The following is an 11,778-nucleotide window of genomic DNA, read 5'->3' as shown; positions in this document are numbered from 1 at the left end:
AAATAAAATAAAATAAAATAAAATAAAATAAAATAAATAAAATGGAAAGTTATTTTCAGACAAAATGCAGGCACCCGGATAAATGTGAATTGCAAAGAAAGCACATTTTTTAAAAAAAATTATGTATGTTCAATGTAGTATTTGGGACATACTGTACTTGGAATTCATCCAGTGCTTTTTAGAAATTCAATATTAACAGAAATCCTGTGATTATATTTGGTAAACCCTTATACTTCCCAGTGGGGAATGAGACGCAGACTCAAGATCAGCTCAGCCATCCAGCCATGCATGGACATCACCTGCCAGTGGGTCAGGGGCTGAGACCTGTGTGACTGTCACCTGGGTCTACGATGTGGTCCCTGCTCCCCCACAGACATCCCGTTTGACCTCCTGAGAAGTGCTCCATGGGGTCGCTGGGTGGGGCTGGCATCCACCCCATGGAGGAGAGCCCTGCTGAGCTGCCCCGGGGACACTGGGGTCGTGGGTGTGACCGACAGCTTCTGTGCAGGTGGTTCTGCTGGTCCCTGACGGTTTCCCTCCAGCACAGCGAGGCATCTGGGACAGGGGAAGATACGACCTGAAACACTTGCATCCAGTGCAGAAAAGGCCAGGCCTGGGGACGTCACTGAGGAGCTCACACTTAAGTTGCGGTGTTGAGTAAGGAATGACATTCTCAGATGATCTAAATATCCCGGGGACTGAAATTAGGTTAAGAAAGTTGGTTGTTTGGAAGGAAGGGAAGGAAAAATCCTCCTCTACCCCCAGGGTCTGCCTGCGGGACAAGGAATTATGGGGCCGTGAGACAGATTAACAGGAGAAACACGGAAGCTTCACTCCCCATGCTCAGAAGCCCAGCAATGACCTTCTGACCTAAAAATGGCCCGAGGCAGGCGAGCTGTGTACTGTTCAGACAAATGACAAGGACCGTGAGGAACTGACGGGCAAGGAGCATCCAACCTGGGAGCTTCGGATCCTGAGGAACTCTGAACGGGATCCGGGCTGTGGAGGCCGATGAGTAAGAAGTACCGGGGTCGTCCACACGACCTTCTCGGCTCTGAACGTCCCGCCCTGGTCCTGCCGCGGGGGCATCCCTCACCGGGGACACTTCTTGCTCCCAGGGGGCAGAGGAGCTTCCGAGGCTCCTCCCTACACAGCTGTCCCTTCGGTAACTGTTATTGAGAATAACCGACAGGCCCGGGTGGCCCGTTTTGGAGCAGCCTGCTCTCTGCACCCTCGGGACAAGGACAGAGTCCAGCCCAGGGGGATTATACTGGTTGAGTTGAGAGAAAGTGAACAATTCGGCCAAAATCAGAGCCCACCAGGTTCATTCCTTGTGAAGGACCAGTTCCTGTCATTGGTGTATTTAGTCCAAAGTGAGGACACTGAACAGGCCCCAAAGTAAACCTGCTGGAAGTGCAGGCTACCCGCCCTGGGGTCACTTCCATCCGCTGCCACCGGACGGAGGCCCAGCTGTGGGTGCTGGGGGGCCTTGTTCTCAAGGAGCAGGAAGTACTTTGTGACAAAATCCAGGAAGAGCCCAGGGGCCACGTGGCTGGTAGATACAAGGACACGAAGCCGGCTGGAACTGGAGATGAGACACGTGCATAAATCGTCATATGACAGACAGAAGGTGATAAATGCTGGGGAGGCAGTCAGAGCGGAGCTCCGGAGCCCATATGCCTTTGTACTGCCAGTGGCTCTGACCCGTGGTGAGGCCCGGCCGGAAGCCGTGGGGCTCGGGGACACGTGGTCAGGGGGCTGTGTGGCCTCTGGGTGTGGGTGGCCGATGGGAAGGGTCTGGGAAGCCGGCCTTCTTGTCGTCGCCAGCAACGGCACCACTGCCTGCATGTGGAGGTGGGACTGAGGTCTTCGGGGCTCACGCAGGAACGAGGCTCTGCACAGCCCCCTCTGCCCCAGGGTCCTGTGCTCCCCAGCCGCCAGGAGGGCCGCCTGGTGGACAAGCCTGACAGGTCATAATAGTGCTAAAATGGAGTTTGGAACTGTGGCTTTGGACCCACCTCTCTCTAGCTGTGCTCCTCCAAGGCCACTGCTGAGACTGTGATTATGCATTTTTAAATACAGTGAATGCCTTGTGCATTTGGTGTGCACACACATGCACACACATGTGCACACACACGCACGTGCATGCAAACGTGTGCACGCACACCCCCATGTGCATGCACACACCTAGACACACACATGCATGTTCATGCACACACACACCCCTGCACCCACACACAACACATGTGTGCATGCACACACCTAGACGCACACACATGCATGCTCATGCATACACACACCCCTGCACCCACCCACACCAGCACAGGTGTGCATGCACACACACCTAGATGCACACGCATGCATGCTCATGCATACACACAACCCTGCACCCACACACACCAGCACACGTGTGTGTGCACACACACCTAGATGCCCACACATGCATGCTTATGCATACACAAACCCCTGCACCCACACACACCACACACGTGTGCATGCACAACCTAGATGCACCACATGCATGCTCATGCATATACACACCCCTGCACCCACACACCAGCACACGTGTGTGCCACACACACCTAGATGCACACACCTGCATGCTCATGCATACACACACCCCTGCACCCACACACCAGCACACGTGTGCATGCACACACACCTAGATGCACACACATGCATGCTCATGCATACACACCCCTGCACCCACACACACAGGCACTTAGCTAGCAGTGCTGTACCTGGCACAGTACACATTCAAGAGTAGGGAAAATGGTTGTTGCACACACCCTTCCTCAGCATCTCCATGCTCCTCCCCAGGTCCTGCATCCTGTGTGACATCCCTGACATTCCCGGTCCAGGCGTGGTCTGCCCCAGCCTGTGCCCACGTCTGTCCCATTGAGGGTGCCCTCGTACCCAGCAGGAAGACAGTCATAACAGAGGTGCACACATTGTAAGGTCTATAACATAGGCTGTATGGCAGCCTTCTTAGAAGACAGGACTGTGGATTTTGTCATCAAAGAACTCATGTCCTGAGAAAGCTCATGTACAAATTCTTTCACTTGTGCTGGGGCGATTGTTTTGCAAGTTGGGTGCCAATAAACTATTCAACAGAGTGGGGAGCTTTGATTCACCAAATACTTTGGTGAATGCATGATCACTAATTTCCAAAGAATCGGGGTGGTGAAGATCATCTTCACTTCAGCCCTGCAGTCCTCTGCCTGCCTGTCTGCTGAGCTCTGCGGGCAGGTGTCATGCCTCCTCTATGGGGGCACAAGGCCTGGGGCTGGGTTCAGAGCTGCCCACCCCAACGCGGCTTGGTGTCGGGGCCGGACGTGAGGTGCGGGGACTTCCGACCACCATCTGACTCTGATGTCAACCTACAGTCATCTTAAAATGAGCTCCTTTTTAAAAAGAAAATAAAATCCTGCGATTCAAACTTGGTTAACTTTCCTTATAAAATCGGAGTCATTATTCAGGCTTAGGTCAGCAGGTCATCTGACAACTTGTGGAAGTTAGTCCAAACCATATGCTTGCAGGAGGCTTTCAGTGCCGAGAAATTCAACAGACACCCTGGCCGACTTGGCGCCGTGGGCTCTGAGGGGGAGGCGGGAGGCTGAGGCCTGTGGCTCCTGGGCCGGCTCTGAGGCAGGAGCGTCATGCCGTGGCATTAATGGAATGTGGGATTCTTCATGCCCCTGGGCTCCGGGCACCATCTGCCCTCTGGCTGCCTCCCTAGAAGGGACGGTGGGTGCAGGAGAGGCTGGGGCTCACTTACGTACTCGTTACTTTGGCAAACAGCTCACTCAGGCCATGGGCAGGGTGCATGTCCGCAGGGAGGACATCTCACGCTCCAAGCACAGGCAGGGTGGGTCCTGCCCATCGGGTGCTCCAGTGACCTCTGCGGTGTGGCAGGAGGCCCAGTGTTTGCATGGATGCCCCACGGAGGGAGGAGGAGAGTCCCCGGCCGGCTGAGTGTTCTAGTAGTTTCCAGTTCACGGTCATTCCCCTCGACTCTCCTAAGAGGATTCGGAACATCACCAGATTAAACAAAACATCAGAATTTCGTGGACCGGGACCTGCACTCTCCACGTTTCGAAAGTTCGCCTTGACTGTCCTGGGGGTGGTTTTCCAAGAGATAAGACCTTCCTGGAGATGAGACTCAGGAAAGGTCCATAATTGCTCTTACTCTGTTAGTGAATTTAAATTGCTTCGAGGGCTCAGAGAAACACCAGTGGACGTGAAGAGGGATTGTTAAATGTTTTGTGGACCGTGGTTTTATATTGTGCGTAAGCACTGATGTACGGCGAGTTTAAACAAAAGGCTCTGACTTCCCTGGAAGGCTGTATCATTCAACTAACTGCATAAAGGCCACCCAGAAAAGGTTTGGAAGATTAAAAAAAAAATAAACGTGTCATTTTATTTTACTTATTTAATTTTATGTTAGTCACCATACATTTTTAGTTTTTGATGTAGTGATCCATGATTCATTGTTTGCATATAACACCCAGTGCTCCACGCAGAACGTGCCCTCCTTAATACCCATCACCAGGCTAACCCATCCCCCACCCCCCTCCCCTCTAGAACCCTCAGTTTGTTCCTCAGAGTCCATCGTCTCTCATGGTTCGTCTCTCCCTCCGATTTCCCCCCTTCATTTTTCCCTTCCTTCTCCTAATGTCCTCCATGCTATTCCTTATGTTCCACATATAAGTGAAACCATATGATAATAGACTTTCTCTGCTTGACTTATTTCACTTAGCATAATCTCCTCCAGTCCCATCCATGTGGATGTAAAAGTTGGGTATTCATCCTTTCTGATGGCTGAGTAGTATCCCATTGTATATATGGACCACACCTTCTTTATCCATTCATCTGTTGAAGGGCATCTCGGCTCTTTCCACAGTTTGGCTATTGTGGACGTTGCTGCTATGAACATTGGGGTGCATGTGGCCCTTCTTTTCACTACATCTGTATCTTTGGGGTAAATACAAGTAGTGCAATTGCGGGGTCATAGGGTAGCTCTATTTTTTAATTTTTTGAGGCACCTCCACACTGTTTTCCAAAATGGCTGTACCAACTTGCATTCCCACCAACAGGGTAAGAGGGTTCCCCTTTCTCCACAACCTCTCCAACATTTGTTGTTTCCAGCCTTGTCCATTTTTGCCATTCTAACTGGTGTAAGGTGGTATCTCAGTGTGGTTTTGATTTGAATTTCCCTGATGGCTCATGATGAAGAACATTTTTTCATGTGTCTGTGAGCCATTTGTATGCTTCTTCAGAGAAGTGTCTTTTCATATCTTCTGCCCACTTTTTGACTTGATTATTTGTTTTTTGGGTGTTGAGTTTGAGAAGTTCTTTATAGATCTTGGATACCAGCCCTTTATCTGTAGTGTCATTTGCAAATATCTTCTCCCATTCTGTGGGTTGCCTCTTTTGTTTTGTTGACTGTTTCCTTTGCTGTGCCCAAGCTTTTTATCTTGATGAAGTCCCAAAAGTTCATTTTTGCTTTTGTTTCACTAGCTTTTGGAGATGTGTCTTGAAAGAAGTTGCTGTGGGTGATGTCTAAGAGGTTACTGCCTGTTCTCCTCTAGGATTTTGATGGATTCCTGTTTCACATTGAGGTCTTTCATCCACTTTGAGTTTATCTTTGTGTATGGTGTTAGAGAATGGTTGGGTTTCATTCTTCTGCATGTGGCTGTCCAATTTTCCTAGCACCATTTATTGAAGAGACTGTCTTTTTTCCATTGCATGTTTTTTCCTGCTTTGTCAAAGATTATTTGACCATAGAGTTGAGGGTCCATATCTGGGCTCTCTATTCTGTTCCATTGGTCTATATGTCTGTTTTTGTGCCAGTACCATGCTGTCTTGGTGATCACAGCTTTGTAATATAGCTTGAAATCGGGCAACGTGATGCCCCCCACTTTGTTTTTCTTTTTGAACATTTCCTTGGCGATTCAGGGTCTTTTCTGATTCCATACAAATTTTAGGATTGTTTGTTCCAGCACTTTGAAAAATGTCATTGGAATTTTGATCGGGATGGCGTTGAAGGTATAGATTGCTCTGGGTAGCAGAGACATTTTAACAATGTTTATTCTTCCGATCCATGAGCACGGAATATTTTTCCATCTTTTTGTGTCTTCTTCAATTTCTTTCACGAGTGTTCTGTAGTTCCTAGAGTATAGATCCTTTACCTCTTTGGTTAGGTTTATTCTGAGGTATCTTATGTTTTTTGGCGCTATTATAAATGGAATCGTTTCTCTAGTTTCTCTTTCTACAGTTGCGTTTTTAGTGTATAAGAAAACAACTGATTTCTGTGCATTGATTTTGTATCCTTCCACATTACCGAATTGCTGTATGAGTTCTAGTAATTTGGGAGTGGAGTCTTTTGGGTTTTCCACATAAAGTATCATGTCATCTGCAAAAAGAGAGAGTTTGACTTCTTCTTTGCCAATTTGAATACCTTTTATTTCTTTTTGTTGTCTGATTGCTGTTGCTAGGACTTCTAGTACTATGTTGAACAATAGTGGTGAGAGTGGGCATCCTTGACGTGTTCCTGATCTTAAGGGAAAGGCTCTCAGCTTTTCCCCACTGAGGATAATATTCGCTGTGGGTTTTTCATAGATGGATTTTATGAACTTGAGGAATGTTCCCTCTATCCCTATACTCTGAAGAGTTTTAATCAGGAAAGGATGTTGTATTTTGTCAAATGCTTTTTCTGCATCAATTGAGAGGACCATACAGTTCTTCTCTCTCCTCTTATTAATGTGTTCTATCACATTGATTGATTTGCGAGTGTTGAACCACCCTTGCATCCCGGGGATAAATCCCACTTGGTCGTGGTGGATGATCCTTTTAATGTATTGTTGGATCCTATTAGCTAGGATTTTGTTGAGGATTTTGGAATCCATATTCATCAGGGATATCAGTCTGAAATTCTCCTTTTTGATGGGGTCTTTGCCTGGTTTGGAGATTGAGGTAATGCTGGCCTCAGCGAATGAGTCTGGAAGCTTTCCTTCTGTTTCTATTTTTTGAAACAGGTTCAGGAGAGTAGGTGTTATTTCTTCTTTGAATGTTTGGTAGAATTCCCCAGGGAATCCATCTGACCCTGGACTCTTGTTTTTTGGGAGGTTTTTGATCACTGCTTCAATCTCGTTACTGGTTATTGGCCTATTCAGGTTGTCAGTTTCTTCCTGTTTCAGTCTTGGCAGCTTATAGGTTTGCAGGAAGGCCTCCATTTCATTGAGATTGCTCAGTTTACTGGCATATAGTTGTTGATAATAATTTCTAATAATTGTTTCTATTTCCTTCGTGTTAGTCGTGATCTCTCCCCTTTCATTCATAATTTTATTAATTTGGGTCCTTTCTCTTTTCTTTTGGGTAAGTCTGGCCAGTGGTTTGTTGATCTTATTAATTCTTTCAAAGAACCAACTTTTAATTTTGTTGATCTCATCTACTGTGTTTCTGGTTTCTAATTTATTGATCTCTGCTTTAATTTTAATTATATCTCTTCTAATGTGTGGCTTAGGCATCGTTTGTTGCTTTTTCTCTAGTTCTTTAAAGTGTAGAGTTAGTTGGTGAATTTGGGATTTTTCTGTTTTCTTGAGTGAGGTTTGGATGGCTACATATTTCCCCCTTAGGACCGCCTTTGCAGTATCCCATAGGTTTTGCACCGATGTGTTTTCATTCTCATTGATTTCCATGAATTGTTTAAGTTCTTCTTTGATTTCCTAGTTGACCCAAACATTCTTGAGCAGAGTGGTCTTTAGCTTCCAAGTGTTTGAATTTCTGCCAAATTTTTCCTTGTGATTGAGTTCCAGTTTTAAAGCATTGTGGTCTGAGAATATGCAGGGAATAATCTCAGTCTTTTGGTATCGGTTGAGACCTGATTTGTGACCCAGTATGTGGTCTATTTTGGAGAAAGTTCCATGTGCGCTCGAGAAGAATGAGTATTCTGTTGTTTTAGGGTGGAATGTTCTGTAAATATATGAGGTCCATCTGGTCCAGTGTATCATTCAAAGCTCTTGTTTCCTTGTTGATTTTCTGCTTAGATGATCTGTCCATTGCTGAGAGTGGAGTATTGAGGTTTCCTACAATTAACGTATTGTTATCAATATGACTCTTTATTTTGGTTAACAGTTGGCTTATGTAGATGGCTGTTCCCATGTTGGGGGGATAGATATTTACAATTGTTAGATCTTCTTGTTGGATAGACCCTTTAAGAATGATATAGTGTCCTTTTGTGTCTCTAATTACAGACTTTAGTTTAAAATCTAACTTGTCTGATAGAAGAATTTGTACCCCAGCTTTCTTTTGAGGTCCGCTGGCATGGAAGATGGATCTCCATCCCTTCACTTTCAGTCTGGATGTATCTTTAGGTTCAAAATGAGTCTCTTGTAGGCAGCATATAGATGGGTCCTGTCTTTTTATCCAATCTGCAACCCTGTGCCGTCTTATGGGAGCATCTAGGCCATTCACGTTGAGAGTGATTATTGAAAGATATGAATTAATTGTCATCATGTTGCCTGTGAAGACCTTTTTTTAATAGATTGTTGTAAATTTCTGTTGTATATCACTCTTGGGGTCTTTCTCCTTTTATAGAACCCCCTTTAATATTTCTTGCAGGGCCAGCTTAGTGGTCACATATTCTTTCAGTTTATGCTGGTCGTGGAAGCTCTGCATCTCTCCATCCATTCTAAATGAAAGCCTTGCCAGATAAAGTATTCTTGGCTGCATGTTCTTCTCGTTTAGTACCTTGAATATGTCTTGCCAGGCCTTTCTTGCTTGCAAGGTCTCTGTGGATAGGTCTGACATTATTCTGATGTTTCTCCCTCTGTATGTAAGGGATCTCTTCCCCCTAACTGCCCTTAAATGGTTTCTTTGGTTCTAAGATTTGCAAGTTTTACTATTACATGCCGGGGTGTTGGCCTGTTTTCCTTGATCTTGGGAGGAGTCCTCTCTGCCTCTAGGACGCGAATGTTTGTTTCATTCCCCAGATTAGGGAAGTTCTCAGCTACGATTTGCTCAAATACATCTTCTAGTCCTCTCTCTCTCTCCACTCCCTCCGGGATTCCAATTATTCTGACATTGGAACGCTTCATGGTGTCACTTATTTCTCTGATTCTATTTTCATGGATTCTGAGTTGTTTTTCCCTGGCCTTCTCTTTTCCCTTTTTATCTATTGTATTGTCTTCCAGGTCACTTATTCGTTCTTCTGCCTCACTTACCTTAGCTGTTAGATTATCTAGATTGGGTTGGATCTCATTGATTGCATTTTTAAGTTCTGCCAATTCAGCTTTCATCTCTGCCCTTAGAGACTCTATGTTGCCATTAATTGATTTCTCCATTCTAGCCATTGTCTTCACAATTGCTAGTCTGAATTCCATCTCCGACATCTTGGTTATATCTGCATCCATTTGATTTTTAATTATTTTATTTTATTTTTTTAAGGTTTTATTTATTTATTTGACAGAGAGACAGCGAGAGAAGGAACACAAGCAGGGGGAGTGGGAGAGGGAGAAGCAGGCCTCCTGAGGAGCAGGGAGCCCGATGCGGGGCTCAATCCCAGGACCCTGGGATTATGACCTGAGCTGAAGGCAGACGCTTAACCGTCTGAGCCACCCAGGCACCCCTATATGCATCCATTTGTAAATCTGCGGCATAAGTCATAATCTCTGCCCTTTGTGCTTCTAAAACCACCAGCCACTCCCAGTTCTCCTGTGGCAACCCCCCCTCCAGGTTTCCGCCCTGGGGGCTGCCCTAAAGTCCTTTTCCCGCCCAGCCTGCGAGTCTGTGCCCCGTCTCCAGCACGCGAGGCTGTCACTCACCGGCGGTGTAGGATCCCCACGGCCAGGCACCCTCCCACTGCTGGTTATCCCCCGATATCTGCCCGTGGAATCACGGCTCCCCGCTTCGTACCTCTACGCCAACCGCGTGTGATATTCTGTTTGTAGAGATCCAGATCTTCTTACGTCTCAGGCTGGTTTCGTGAGTGCTCAGAGTGGTCTGGTAGATATCCAGCTCAATTCTGGGGACCAAGTGAAATAGGGTCCCCTACTCCTCCACCATCTTTCCTTCCCCCTCCTAAATGTGTCATTTTAAAGAAGAAATCGAGAAAACATTTTGGCGTTTGTCAAAGCAACACGACACACAGAAGCCTCTCTGAGGTCAGTCTGCAACAAGCCAAGAGTGGCTCTTGGAAAGGCAACCAGCCCGTTTTCAGTGGTTTTTGGAAGCCCAGGGCTAGTGTCTGTTGTCAGTGTTCAGATGGAATATTCTAGAATGTCAGTAATGAGATGTGGCACCCCCACTTTCCCACCGAGTACAGGCCCCAGTCGGCTTGGGGAGTACGTGAGGACCAGTGGAATTTGGAAACGCACTTGTTGGCATGTCTTTCTGAAGGTATTCGAAGGTAATGGTACACATGCGATATGCCAACAGATGGAAATTAGAGCCCCAGGAGGACAGGTGCAGTGGAAACACGCATCCTAGTCTCTACGGTTGTGTGGCTCGGTTACTAGGTTATTAACTGCATGGCTGATCTCCACGACCTGCGCTTACTGCAGGTCTCCCTGCCTCCCCTCCTGGAGCACGGCGGGTTTGTCTCTGTTGCACACTTGGTGCATTTATTCAAAAGTGGGTGACAGCTAAATGCATTCCAGGGTCCTCCCAGGTCCTGGACTTTCCAAATGATCTCGGAATGATTCAGTCCTGAGAAGATGTCCTATCACCACAGTGGGTGAGAGGCAGCTCACCTGAGCCAGGACCCTGGGGTTTCCGACGGTCACACCTTCCCCTCATTAATGGAGCAGAGGGTGACTCGGTTTCTCTTCCAACGCCTGCGCTTGCCAGAGGTTGCTATGAGGGTGACCTACAAAATGACTCATGGCCTCTGCTTCACAGTGCTGTCCTTACCCTATCAGAGCTGACAGATGGACAACGTCCTTGTGTTGATAATGCGACAGTGGGGCAGTGCTGTGATGAGCAGGGGCAGATCGGGTCTCCTGTCATTGCCATTCTCGGGGAATGCCGGGCCCGCAGGAAAGGTGGCAAATGCAGGCCACGTCATGTCTGAAGGCAGAGAAGGACGTGGCTGGGAGACTTTATCAGGTGGGGTTCGTTCTCTTGTTGGGCTGTTCTTCATATGCTCTAAGAGAGACAGGGAAATATAAAACTTTCCCCAGAGAAGGAAAAGAAAAATATTGGGATTTTAAAGCAATGTTATGTTGGTAAATGCAACAGCTCAGCCAAACTCAGAATTATGAGCGAATATAAAGGGCTCTGGAATCCATGTACATTAAAATGCATAGCTTTTCTCTCCAAGTGTATTTCTCTAATCCGAGCCGTGAAGGTCAATAAACGCACTTGAATGATTTCCTGAGGAGGATGTAAATACCACCAACTGACTCCGGATTTGCAAGCACATAGCATTTTCTCAGGAAAAGTGATGTGGTGTTTGTTCCTTCTGAACTAGATGCAGGCTCACATAAGGGCAAATCAGTCAATTCAATCAATTTAGGGAAACCACAAAACAGAACAAAAATTGTATATTCAATGTCATTTTGACCAAATTTCTGTCTGAGAGAATATATGTCCTCCTTCTAGCTAGTTTTGCAGTGTGTGTGTGTGTGTGTGTGTGTGTGTGTGTGTGTGTGTGTGAGATGACAGTAAAAAAAACAAAAAACAAAACCTGCAAAAGTCATAAAAACAAAGGTCCAACGATCCTGTTGAATTTTTTATATTGACTCAGTAAAATAAAGGACACATTTGTTCTTGGATTCG

Source organism: Callorhinus ursinus, unplaced genomic scaffold, assembly GCF_003265705.2.
Source record: "Callorhinus ursinus isolate GAN/ISIS: 27379988/994484 unplaced genomic scaffold, GSC_fseal_2.0 scaffold10, whole genome shotgun sequence".
In the NCBI taxonomy this organism is placed as follows: domain Eukaryota; kingdom Metazoa; phylum Chordata; class Mammalia; order Carnivora; family Otariidae; genus Callorhinus; species Callorhinus ursinus.
This window is presented reverse-complemented; position numbering follows the sequence as displayed.